Genomic DNA, 14,661 nt, shown 5'->3' with positions numbered 1-14,661 from the left:
CAAGTGTACACAACATGATGTATAATTGGTAAGAAAGCAAGGTGCATTTCGCTGGGTTTCCATTGCGGGCGACTACCTCGATCACACTCACAAGTTGCCAGGACTTTGACGTCATAGAACATGACCTGAGGCATTAAAATAATATTTGCAACGCAATACAAAATTATTAATAATGATATGATAATAATGATGACATGACTCGGTGAATATTCGTCCGAAATCTCTGCGTGACGGCGGCACATCAGACCGAAGAAAACCAGCCGCGCCCTTGAACTCTACTGCAAAAACACTAACATTCCTTCCAACGACTGTCAGGCACCTAACCAAACCGATCGGACTTTTCAAGATATTCTGTACAACTTAATAACAATGGCGACTCGGATTTATTTTAAATAGCCGATAACAACTTTTTAAAAAGTTCAAAATTGCTCATTTTTAGTGTCTATGGTTTGAACTTGAAAATATAAAAGGTTATTGTAATTTGCATACTTTACGTTATTTTCGTAACAGTAAATTACAACCGATCACTGAGAAGTTGTACTATAATTAAATTTGCTGACAATATTGTGGATAATTTGACTTAGAGGTATTAGCTAAACAATAAGAAGCTTTTGTTTTTTAAACTCAATTTGCATTCATGGCCTTCAAAAAATAGCGACTCTTGACTTGGAAGCCTTTTAACCTTCCGACGAGTAGGTAAATATTCATGTTTTTTTAACATTAAATGCCTATATAAATATTAGTATTTAGTCGGGTGCGTTTGTCGGCCTAGACGAATTGTACCTGTACCTGGTATGAAATTCTAACATCGGGCGTTGCTGTGGGCGTACCATTAAAGCACTCATACACATAACTCACTTATTGCGTGCTAATGTTTTCCTTTGTGCCTTCGCTTTCCCCATTCGGCCAACAGCGGTTTTCTTTGCAACTAACGAACTTTTAGTTTATTAAAACATTATTTAATTACTTATTGTATAGTACTGTACTTGTACGGTTGTAAAAGATTTTTACTCAAATGCATGCGAAACTGTAGATGAAGCATTGAAATGTCATGACACGTTTTGAGTGATAAGGAAAAATGCACTAAGCACACAGTGATCATAGGAGTTTTGACTGAGCAATAACAATGACATTAAAATTGCACACCTCAACATGCATATCAAATTTTCAATTTTATGTACCTATGACGTGAGAAACAATATTATTTTTTGTAGATATTTTCGATACTTCTTTATAATATATCACAGCGAGCCTTGAAATTTGAGTAGGATGAGCTAACTCGTATATTTTATGTATTTTATCATCGCAATTGTTATACAACGATTATTTGATTATTTTCTTTACCGCCCATGACGTCAATCCATCGATCTGATTTTACCGTATCCAGAACAGTGTGAAAACTGAAACTTAAACGTCATGACCTAGAAAACGAATCAGATATGAAATGGATAATTTAAAATATCGTTTTCGAAAAACATTCCGTTTATTCCTGAAACATTTCATTTTTTAACGTACTTACTTTTATGAAGGCTGTATTTGTGCGAGTAAAGGATTTAGGACAAAAGAATTTATTATTTACACTTTGGATTTTTTCTTTTGACCTAAGTGAACTCTAGTTTTATTATGAAAAATATCCAACTTAGTGTAACATACTTTGATAATGTATTTACTCTTTGAAATTATTTCTAGTCTTTATGCAGAATTTATCTAGAACTCTCCGCTAACATATCGATTTGATATCTACTGGTTTATTAACAATACATATTTCCAATTTTATATGTTAATCTAAATTTGTACATAAATATAAGTATAGATATATACTTTTCCATGATCATAACAGTCAAACCATGGTTTTTAATTATTGATTTTTATTGAACAAATTTACAAGATTATGCTAAGCCTTTCCCCGATTTTGAAATACAACGTGAGGTCTACATAGTGGACTTTACAAATTGCAAAACGTCATGCAATTTTTGAAGAGCTTATTTTTTATTTGTAATCGATTTTGTATAAAGTCTTAATAGGTTTTTATTTATGTTCTAAATAATGGTTATTGTAATTTTAGATCTTTGGAAGATTAAGGAACAAATTTCGTCTTGTCACTGTAGTCATGTTATACTTACTCAAAAATAATTTTATTTCTATAAATAAAAATATATTATTACTCGATATGGCGAATAATTTCAAGTTAGTTTAAAATTTATTGTTATATAAGTAGTAGTTTTAGACAAAATTATCATCCTCAGATAAATTTTAGTAATAGTTTAAAAAAGGAACAATAATTTGTCATAAAATTATATAATTTAAAAAATGTTGAATAAAATATGTGCAATAACTATTTGGTTTTGATAAAACCGTGGTTTTATTAATTTTTATGGAATAGTTTATGTATGATTTTTATATTTAGAAGGTCCAACATTCTTCTATGACTACCGTTTATTTTAAGTAAGCGAAATAAATACGCGTACAGTTCAAAAGTAAACAATCACTTTAATAAGTAAATAGGATATTGAAATCATAAAATTTTGTTTTGTCAGATTTAAAATCATACGTGGAAGGTTGAAAAACTCGTATAAAATTCCCACGAACCACAAAAGATAAAAACGTTAAAATTTATGTTGCAATTAACAACTACCATAAATTTAATGCGTTTCGTTACCACTGAATACAGTTTTTTCTAGAACTTATAAGTTGTAAGCTTATAAGTTCAATGTCTTTATGCGAACGTTATGATAATAAAATTACGTCCTATTACGTATAACTTCCTACGACGATCTTTTGTATTTACTAACTTAAAATGAACGTAAAAATCGAAATATTTCAATTCATAATTCATATTTTAATTTAATTGTAAATTGATTATTAACTCTGAAACAAAAAAAAAAAGTTTTAGAATTAAGATTAAACTAATACAATTTTCTTTTTAATTCGTTTAAACACATCTTAAATAACCAAGTACCAATTATTAAAAAAATAAAAAATTTTAATTTAATTATTAAAAAATATACTAAATTGAATATTACTTTATAACTATATTTTATCTGCATACCTGTCACGGGATTTACTCAAATTTAGCCTTAAAATTTGAGTACATATTTATTTTATAATTTATTAATCTACAAAATTAAAATTTATCTCGTATATTGGTAAACTAAGCTATGTAACATTAATTCATTAGAAAATAAATACCTATTTACCTCTGTAAATTCAGAAACTAAATTTTTTCCATTGCCAGTTAAGAGCAAACACACTTAGAATATTCTAATACTCAATAATAAGAACCTTATTCTTAAAGGCATATTTTTGCACTTATGTAAGATGATTATTAATAAAATACTAGAATAAATTGGATGATTCGTGGGCTTTATGTGCAACTATCTAGTTTGTAATATGCTAGAAGAAGCATGACTTGAAAATTTGACAAAAATTGTTTCCGTGCTGTTTAAACACTTCTAATGTGCAAATATTTAAAAGAAAGTGATTTTTTTTACGACTTAACGCAGCAATATGTAACAACTATTTCTATTTACATACTTAAAAGAACATAAGAATTTTAATCATAACACGTTTTAGTAAAATGGGTTGGACTTCTTTTTGTGAAATTATAGATATTGTTTCAGTGTGAATACTTCTACTGAGTTTATTATGAGATAATCAACAGTGTATTAAGTCAAACATTATAAATTCATACTGTAGATTAGATGTAATAGATATAATATGATTTGTTTATTCCCTACAATGAGAAATGTGGGTGAAAATTACGCTTATGTGCATTTAATTTAAACAAATTTTATAAATATTTCTTTATAAAATGAATGATTTCATTAAACATAAAAATAAATAATTGAAGTAATTATAAATTATATCCTTGGTGCAAGGATGAAGTTAGGATTACACTAAATTCGTCTTAATTAAACTGACTTATTGATTAAAAATTTAGGCGGTTTTACTTTGTATTTACTTAAATTTACCTAGAACGCACGAGTTGCCTCGCCTACTGTAGTTCTATTAAAAAAATTTGTTGAAATTAATCTCTAAGTTGAATGTATCAGTAAAATTGTAATTAATATAAGTATAAATCAATAATGAAATGCATTACATTTCATGAATTTTTTCAAGAACTTGATTTTAATTACAATGACATAACTTTTGAACTTTATGTTTAAATGAAAGTCCGATAGTGTTTATCAACATTTTCCCGGCAATCGTTATTTTTAAGAATTTACTAAGACTTAAAAAAGCTTTCTTGTGTAACTTACAATCAAATAGTTAGATGTTAATATTCTTTTAAAGGTATGCAGATAATGAATAATTCATACAAGTACCAAAGTGACTTCAACCAAAGAATGTAAAACGATTAAATATAAATCATAATGGCAACTACATCAAATTAAAGTGTTAATTTATTTAAGTAATGATTTTGAATTCTATACATATTTATAATATACATATGTACAGCGGATCGGTTTATCGTAAATTGCTCAATTACTCGTAAAATAAGTACAATACTGGAGAAAAAATATGTTTCTAGTTACATAAGATTTACTAAAATTACTTTTTTTCATTATAAGGGTGTTAACTTAATTATTTTAAAGACAACATACATATTTAACGAGTTTATTAGATAGAAAATCATCTTGTTAAGAAAATGACTGGTCGATAACAACTTTTGGATTAGTATTTCAGAAACTATTAACAATTTAAAGATAACTGGAGAAATAAGCTCCGGCTGCTGCTATTTTTTTTATCATTAGACACTTCTCGACCATATTGCTCTTCTCTCGTCTAGGGTATAAAAATGAGAATAACCTCCGAATTATTGGTCTAAAAGTTGTAATCCAATAGTCATTTCTTTAATTAGATCATTTGTATGTAAAAAAAAAACAAAACTTTTTTTCAAACTGTATCAATTTAGCGAGTAATCGAGTGGTTTTTGATAAACCGATCACTTTGTATATGTATAGTGCATATGATGCAATGTGAAGGAAAACAAATGTTATTTCGCTTTTACGGCCTATTGAAGGCCATTGCGACCACTCCGAACAGAAGTTTTCTCAACCATATATACTCCAAGACGGGTAGTTGATCCGTCGCCGGAGAGAGCGATGGTGACTGCAACTACTGAACTGATCTATCGCTCAGCAAACGGAGCCTCTCGTAACCAAACGCAAGACAGAGCGCATCGCCGCTGCGTTACAAACTCGGCGACACCGTCCCTCTAGAGAAAACGAATTGCTGGAAAATAATAACAGGTATATTTATCAATAACTTTTTTCAATGGAAAATATTATGTGCAGAACTTTTCATTGGAGGGGCAGAGGCCATGTCCAAACGTCCGCGGTGGGGGCTTCGCGGCAAATCAGACTCGATTATAGCTACACATAAATTCGCACACTCATACACGAATATTCATGAATACAATTCTACTATCGGCAGTACCACTACAATGGCATAGGTGGTTATTATCAGCGTACCACAGCCCGTGGAGCATCGCGCGATGTTGTGGGCAGCTGTCTAACTTCGGCGAAGCGTACTCCGCGATCTAGTGTCCAGCCAACAGTGACGTCACAAGCGATCAACGTGATTATTGTTGTGTTATCGTGGATGGACCGCACGCGCTGTCTGTCTACTACCAGTGTTTGTTTTCGGCGGGAGGAGGTGGAGCTTGGCCCGAAGCTTTAAGGTTAATCGCAGTCGTTGTTCAAGCGCCGCCAGGTGTCGTAATATTCGAAGCCGGTACGCTGTCATCGGTGCTCGACAGTTTAACGGGTCGAAAATTTTTTTTTATGTAAACACAATTTCTTCTTTCGCGTGTAGTCGCCAACGGTTTTCGCGTTAATAGCGTTTATATTAACATTATTGAAACAATATGACGATTTTAACGACGATTCGATTGTTTGAAAGTGCTAAATAGATTATTCTATTATTATTTATTTTTTTTTTTTTTAAGAAAAACAGTGAAAATCTCTTATTTCTTTTTTATTGTTTTCAATTTTCCTTCTGTTATTTCCTTAGTTATCGTGTTCGCGTGTGAATGCGCGAGTTTTTCATCGTTCAACCAAAACGATGCTGATAAGACATCGAACACGAACGTTCTATTCAATTGTTAAAAATCGATTCAATTTTAAACGGTAAGCCTCTCTATGGTCATGTAGCACTTAAATAATATTTTTTGAACAAATTAAAGAAATTAATATTCAATTACTAGCCTAGTCGAAAATGGCTGGTGTAATTTTTCTCGGTTAAAATAATCAATTACAACATTTCTGACAGTTGACCAAAGTATGGTGTTAATTTGTGTTTGTGATTGATTTATCGATAATAATTTAGCATTCTTTAAAAGGACTTTGTGAATAATTATTTATTAATCAAAAGAATTAATTGTTATGATACAATTCAAAATAGCCGTATACATAAATTTTTGTTCATCTCGAAGTTGAATTTCTTGATGCACGTGTTCGAACAGCGATGATTCGTAGAGTCCTACTCCTCAATCATCTGTTATCACTTTGTTTATTCTGTGGCCTAAGCGCCGTAAGAGATAACTTAATATGTATTTCTCTTTGTATTCAATAACTGTTAACTTTTTTAAATAAGTAATCTATTCCGTATTAGCCGTAACAACACAAAGTTCCTTATGTTAGATTTAATTTATGTTATACGAAACATCGTTATTGACCAATAAATGCAACAAAAATGATACGGATATTGTATTAGTTAAAATTACAAAATCTACGTTTAAATCACACAAAACATAATTCTTACTGATTTCTTTAAAAAACTTGTTTTACAATTTTTCATTTAGTGCTGACATGTTTTTTTCAACTGTATGTATTAATAAAATTTGAATACATATTTGTAGGAACTAATTACTGTGTCGGGGTCAAACATTCTCGAGCAAATTTTATAGTATTATAAATATTTATTTTGCCTATAAGCATATTTGGACTTCATAGATACTATACCAATTGCAACAATAATGAATAATTTAAGATGTGCGAGTACGCGTATACTTATATTCCTCCACAAGTTCATTCAAAAAGGTTAGGTATTTCTCAATTCACTAATTTTTTTTTTATCCACGTTAAAAATTATAATAATTGCTATTAAATATTGTATTCTGTTCCGCATCACGTGTTGAACCTATAAATTTATGATACTTCTAATTTATTCTCTTTTACCATAGTCATTATTTCCTATACAAATTACACTGGTCTACAAATTTAAACGGTTTTTAATGATCAGATACGAAAATATGTAATTCTAAACCAATTTTTCGCGCTGATTTCAAATATGCAATTTGATTTATTCTAACATAAGTTTTTGAAATGATTACTTATTAGTAAAAACTAGAGTTAAACATAAAAATGACTTTAAAAATTTGATTACAATTTTATTTTGGTCAATCAAATTGATAAGGCCACAAATAATAACAATTACAAAATTTTAAATCGGTAAAAAACTTTTTTTTTATCAAAATGTCAAAGAAAATTTTATTAACACAACAAGAATCTTTAATGATAACAATTTTTTATTTTAATCATATTTTTTTTTATAAATATTTTTGTTAACTTGGTAAGCAATTGCCCCCTCTTTCTCTGCTTTCCCGATTACAACTTAACTGATAATTTTTATGGGATTCTTGGTGTTTAAAAAAAGATGCAGCAATTGAAATATCTATATCTTAATATCTTTTTCAATTATACAAAAATCCATACATTAAAATTAAATCCAAACGACACGTCAGAGAACGAAGTATAAAAAAAATTCTTCTATATTAATAAAACTTTACTATGTCCATTGTAAATATCTTATATATATATATATATTATCATATTTACGTTTAATTGTTAAGTTATATAGGAATTAATATATAAATTATAATTTAAAAATGTATGCTTAATAATTCTTGCTTAACAAGTAGACTGTTGTGCAGTATCTTCTTCTCTCGCCTTTATCCTAATTTAGAGTCGGCCACTCGTATATTAAATTTTCACTTGACACGATCTCCCACATCTATTATATGCAATACAAATAATAAAAACGTATAACATTTTATATAATTTTTGAAATGTTTTATAAATTGTTAAAAATTAATTGTGTTCAGAATATTACAATTACAGCACTTTTTTAAACACCGAGAGTTATATAGAAATTATTACTATGATTTTTATTGAAATTATTTGTTTTATGGTATAAATGTAAAATATAGTGATTTTAACGACATTTTGAGCTCTTCTCATAAATTTACTAATTTTTAATAATTTGTTATTATATGAGTTCCTGACCACATATTTTATAGAATAAATTTTTTTAAATCCTCATAAAATAATCTATTTAATGGTGTAAAATTTTAAAATTGCAAGTTAAGCCAAAAAATTGGATTAATAATAGAAAAAGTTATATTGCTGATTTTAAATCAACGTGAAAAATTGGTTAAAAAGAGTATATTTTTGTTTCTGATGAAAATTCTTTGTAGACCTGTGTTATTTAAATTTTATAACTCTAAATTATCATATTTGTACAAATAAAAACAAAGTCGCGTTAGAAAGTTTTCATAAATTTTTGTATTAAGAATTTTTATTGACATTATCCATCACTTCAGTTATGTACTGAGATTTCTAACTAGTTAGTGTTCGAAATAACAGCACAAGAATAAAGATCATATATCTCTGTAAATATTCTAATTAAGATTTACATCTATTTTAAACAATATCAATAATAAAAATGTTCTCCTAATTATTACGAGTGATTGTCAATTAAACCCAAAATCTTATCAATGCCAAAGGCAATGTCAATTTCAAAAGGTGTTGGGATATCACAATTCCCAATACTTTATTAAAATCATTTGTAGTCGGTATTTGTAAAATATATTGTGGCGTTTTTTTACGTGTTAAGATAATTCATTCGGTAAATTTATCACCAACAGTTGGCCACCAAAATTAATTTCACATCCCCCTAAAAGTGAACTCTAGAATTGCCTCTGGCTACATCATTATATATTAATCTATTTAAAATTAATTCGTTGCTAAAACCATGAATAATACTTATAAATTGTTAGTAGTAATTATAATAAATATCAAAATCGTTGAACAGTTTTAGTTTGGCGTTAAAAGTTTTTTTATAATCTTTTACTGTGTAAAAGAATACTGTGTATTACCATTTTTATATTTATATATTTATTAAAGACGATTCTTTTGTTAAAATTATTTAAAATTTATTTTGGAATGTCAGTATTTGATTTTAAAATTACGATTTTATGTTTATACCGTTAACAATAAATTATGGAAACGTTGTATTAAAATTAAATTACAAAAATTTCTTAAATTATCAGAAAAAAATTACCCAATTTTTAAAAAAAGATCATTTATTCTTTATGAATTTCATTTCTAACAGATAGAATGTATCGATTTTATTGTTATAACCTGTAAAATTTAAAAAACTAAAATAAACAAATAATGGAAATAAAATAATTTAAAAGATATTGTGTTTTTGTCATTTTATGAGTTTGTCAATATGTCAAATTTTAAACTGTCAAAAAATTAGAATTTAAAAATAAGTTAATTTGGTTAATTTCTACCATTCATGAAAAAATTGCATAAATAATGAAAATCTAATTATATATTTTCATTTGTGTTAAGTCTAAAAAATAATTTCTTTTATTGTAGTGTTTTTGGTAGTGTCATTTAAAGATGTTTCGGTAGAGTTCGGCCTTGTTGATTTAGCAAAACAAAATTAACACTTAAATAATTGAAAATGCACAATAGTCGTTAGAGTTGTAATTGAAACCAATTAATATGTATTTAGTAGTAATTTTATAGTATGATAAGTATATCCTAGTCTATATAATTATAACTATACTTACAAAAAATAATATTCAGTATTACACACCACACTATTTTAGTGTTTATTATTAAAATTAAGCAAGTATTCAAAAATTATTCATTTTTAATTTCTTGGGACTATCACTGTTTTATGGTTTTATGTGGCAGTAAAACCATAAAAATTATGCAAGATACCTCGTTAAAAAATAGCTTTACAGACTTGTTCTATTGTTTAAAAGCGAGATGTACAACGTCTTAATATAATGATTTGATATTCACAACTTTTCTAATAAAAATATTCAAGTAAACAACTAATTATGAAAATAAAATGATTAAATTCATACTTATGTATTAGTGTCAGTTTACTCATTGATTAAATATGCCAACAGATTTATAATACCAAACATAATTATTTATTTATTTTGTCAACAAATGATTGTTTACTAGCTTGTAGTACGTAGAACATTTTTTTCTGTAAAATGCAAATATTTATTTAGTTTAACGCGTAAAAACTGCTTAGTACAAAGTATGCATTCCAAGGAAAATTATATCGGTAATAAATTTAGGTACATGATTTTTGTGTACGCATAAGGTCATGGCCAAATGTCAGTCTTTGAAATAAATGCATGTACACCGAAGCCATGTCTAGCATTTTAATAGGTCAGTAGCAATCGACTTTTTTGAATACCAAATCTGGTTCTTTTTCCAAACCTCAAATGTCATATTTCATTTTTGAATAATGCACTGCAAGTTTAACAGAATACTAATATTTTGAGCCGTAAATTAATCCACCATTTTAGATCTATTTAGATATTATTTTATGTAGAAAACCTATTAGTCAAAAATCCTTACTGAGTAATTAAGTATTATAAAGCACTAAATTCAAAGAGTCCGTTAGGGTTTTTATTTTTTGGTTTATAATTCGTAGTCTTCAATATTCGTAGTCCCAAGATAATTTTTACTTATCGGGGTAAGAATATTGGAGTTTAGTTCACCTCCAACTGTTATAATAAAATTATTCTTGGTAATTGCTACAGACGTGTTTGTTATGATAGAGCCTTTTTCGACAATTAGTGATCGTGATGACCACGAGGCTAATCGTGTGGTTCAGTTAGAACTTCCATACTTTTAGTAAAGTCTTAAAATAGTCTAATTTCCATTATTATCGAAGGAAAATCCTCTACTGCTGATGTCTATTAGGTTTTGCTAATTCTTAGAATATTGTTATTTTCAACAGAAATGTGCAAAGTTCGTTCTACACCATTCATGTTGTTTTGTAGGAATAATTAATTATCATGTGTAGTTTCCAGCAAAATAAACGCGAATGTGTATTTTCATAATAATTTTGGATGACGTCGGATGTTAATATATTTTTCTATGTTCAAAATTCTCGTAATTATGATATTTGATGACGAGAAATGAGACTCTGACAAAGAGCGACAGACCAAAACACGTCTTGACATTGAACTTGCACATTTTTATTGTTACAAACATTCCCAGACTTTTTCTATAGAGAAGAGTTGATGTTATAATGCATATTTTTTTACATTGACACTCCAATCAGTAAAAACTATTGTTGTCCAGATGTGGTGTAAACTTCAAATTTATAAGAGGAAATCAAATATTAAACATAAAATAATATTGCATTTATTTACTAACTTAATGAAGGAAATTAAATTCGACGGTACCACCACAAGCGAGGTCAGCTAGTGGTGGACGGGAAGAAGAAACTAATTTTTAATTGTAATTGTATCTTTTAACGCCATTGTGTTTTATCTTCTTGTCGCGAAATTTACGGAAGGTGCACTCTGTTATTATGCTTATAATAATTATTATAATTGCAGTTATAACTATTTACTATAATTTGCGTGCCAGTCCTCGAAGTAGGGCACAAATGAACCGCAAAGGACCTTTTTCCGCACGTTTTGTTTCCTATATTGAGTTTGCCAACAGCATCGTATCACAAACATGCGTAACGTTCCATAATTTTCTCAATGACTCAATTGAATAAATCTTATATTATTATTTATAAATGGGTAGAATTAATCCGAATTTCACGCCTTACCAAAACTGTACGATTGTTATCGGAGTAGTGAACTAGTATTAAAAAAAACATACCTAATGTTGATTTTTATTAAAAATTTGTTACTAACTAAATATATGACTGATAGTTTAAAATTACGACACTTTTAAAAATCAGATTTATGTTTTTAGAGGTTTAACTATGTAACGTAGAATTTTGTTTTTATTTCGTATCTTATTAATTTTATTAATTTGTCACTTACTTAGTCTTAAGCATTTAGAGAAGGACAACTTTTTGCTTCTTTCTAAAAGGGGCAAATATTAAATTATAAGGATGAGTTGTATCCTTATCAAAATAAAATTCAATAAATTTCTAATTGAAATTAAATTTATATTGCATTTTCGACATTATTATGTAACAGAACTTTAATATTTTAGTCAATATGTCGTAGAATTTTATTTCAATTGTATTACTTTGAAACTCCCAACAAATATAAAGAAATAATATTACATGACATATAAAACTCAAGGGATAGCTGAAATATCAATAATAAAGTAGATTACCATAAAGAAACAAAAAAAAATTATTATATTAAATCAAACTTTTGTATTCTTCTTTTTCTTATTAAATAAAAATTGTTATCATTGTATGAAACCTCAAATAGTAACTCATCTATCGATAAAGTTCAATTTTATATAAGAAATCAAGTTGAAACATCTAAATATAAACCATTGAATTGCAATATTGGGTCTAGTGGGCAGATATAATATTAAGGAATTATATATTATACTAAATTTTTAATTTGGATAATATATAAAATATAATTTATTATGAATAACATAAGATAAAGAAAATGTTACACAACTATAAATTATATCTATAGTCTGTATATTTGTGATAAGTGATCTGTATAATAATCAGATTCTATAGTAAACAAATGGCAGTAGTATTTGCAATAGTGTCTGGCGTCGCAGATTTATTTTTTTTTCTCAAACAACGCAAACATTTTATTTTACCAATCATTCAGTGAACATGAGCTCGACGATTCGGTGCAGAGTAATTTTGCATTCATAAGAATTTTTATGCCAACTAAACTACAATAGATGAATTAAAATGAAAATATATTTTCATTTGTACCTTAGCAGCAAATTGCCGTTGAACGCGCTCATCGTGTGGTCATACAATACGAAACAACAATACATTTCTAATGACAACAAACTAAATCGAATGTGCACAAATAAAATATCACACAGAATCGTTTTTTTTCTCTTTTTAACTAGTGTGTATTATTTATTATTTTAAAGTCTAGGTCACCTATGCCAAAAATAAAACATGGTGTTGTGTTTTGTTGAGTCATTGGAAACGGTTGGTTTCAATTATCGTACAATAATCCATATGATTATGTGTTGTGAAATTTTAGAACTATTGAATATTACTGTAAATATGTAAAAATAAACATTCAGTGCTCATTGCTTATATATCAGTAGGGTATGTACTAAAAATGTATTTAAACATTGATAGAATCAAATATAATAATTCGCAGAGTCTCAAAGGGAGGCGAAAATATGTCCATGTCCCTAAAGTTTTTTATTGAGGATTTGCAAGATTTTGAGATCATACGTATGGCGGCCCAAATGCATTCTAAAAGTATTTACGAGTCAAAATTGTACTTTTTTATTTCAGTATACCGTAAATGTAATATTTTTATCAGTGGTTTGTATACAAATCGTAAGTTTTATAGTAGTTACGATCCTATATTTAAGTATAAATATTAAAACTACCCGATATTAGTTGTTTTATATACCTTCCGATTCTTAAATATAGACAGTGCCAATTCCAAAACAAATTATTTGTTGAATAAACATTTACTGGTCATCTGGAATTAAATTTGTTAACTAAAAATACTTATGGAATAATTTTAAAATATGATTTATTATTTCTAACTTAAGAAATTTCTCCTGAGCGAAATTTATTGACTTGTAAAAATTAATATTATTATTGTTTGACTTACTTGGTAATCTGGCAAACTTCGGAGTCATATGGAACTTAATACATTTTTTGAGAAAAAATATATCAGCTCCAATCAGGCGTACTTTCGTCTTGATTTGCATCAGTTTGTTTAACTCTTTATTATGATCACATACTGATAGTATGTGTTTAGCGTTGATAATGGTAACATTGTTTCCGAAATACGTATCCGCGACTTTTCATTAATTTTTTTGTGGCTTTTGAGTTTAATATTTTTAATATTTTTTAGTTTTTTTAAAAATTAATAATATTTTTAATATAGTTTTAATTTTACTTAATTAATTAGCCACAAGTGATCAATTTTTATTATATAATTATGGCGTTCGGGCCTTTTGATCATAATAAAGAGTTAAACAAACTGATGCAAATCAAGACGAAAGTACGCCTGATTGGAGCTGATATATTTTTTCTCAAAAAATGTATTAAGTTCCATATGACTCCGAAGTTTGCCAGATTACCAAGTAAGTCAAACAATAATAATTTAAAATATGCTGTAATGGAAATATTTTTAGAAACCTGATATATCCTAAAGTTGCCTCTGCTTCTTCTCTTCTTCTTCTTCTTCTTCTTCCTCGCCTTAATCCCAACTACTTGGGGTCGGCCACCCTTATCCTAAATTTCCACTTGACACGATCTCCCACATCTCCCTTAAGTTGCCTCTGCAATACTACTTAATAATTTTTTACTGAAATACTTAGTTTGTAGATTTTAAAGACTTTTTTTTTAAAAATACTTGAATATTTGTCGAAACAGTTCTCACATCCCTCAAAAAACTAAGATTAGAAA

General features: G+C 27.9%; 1 protein-coding gene across 2 annotated transcripts in view; it reads left to right on the top strand.

The window, feature by feature from the left end:
* LOC126900772 (probable serine/threonine-protein kinase MARK-A) overlaps nt 1-14,661 on the top strand; it is an 89,085-nt gene that overhangs the window by 18,097 nt on the left and 56,327 nt on the right. Inside the window, exon 1 of one of the 2 annotated variants that reach the window (XM_050676707.1) lies at nt 5,480-6,131. The exons of the other annotated variant lie outside the window; for it this stretch is intronic. The gene's annotated coding sequence lies outside the window, so the exon portion shown is untranslated. Of the gene's footprint in view, nt 1-5,479; nt 6,132-14,661 lie in introns of those variants that run through there. 2 annotated transcript variants of the gene reach the window in all.

This window comes from Daktulosphaira vitifoliae, unplaced genomic scaffold (assembly GCF_025091365.1).
Source record: "Daktulosphaira vitifoliae isolate Bord-2020 unplaced genomic scaffold, ASM2509136v1 Scaffold_3, whole genome shotgun sequence".
NCBI lineage: Eukaryota > Metazoa > Arthropoda > Insecta > Hemiptera > Phylloxeridae > Daktulosphaira > Daktulosphaira vitifoliae.
The sequence above is the reverse complement of the archived record's forward strand: the minus strand, read 5'-3'. Positions and strand labels throughout refer to the sequence as shown.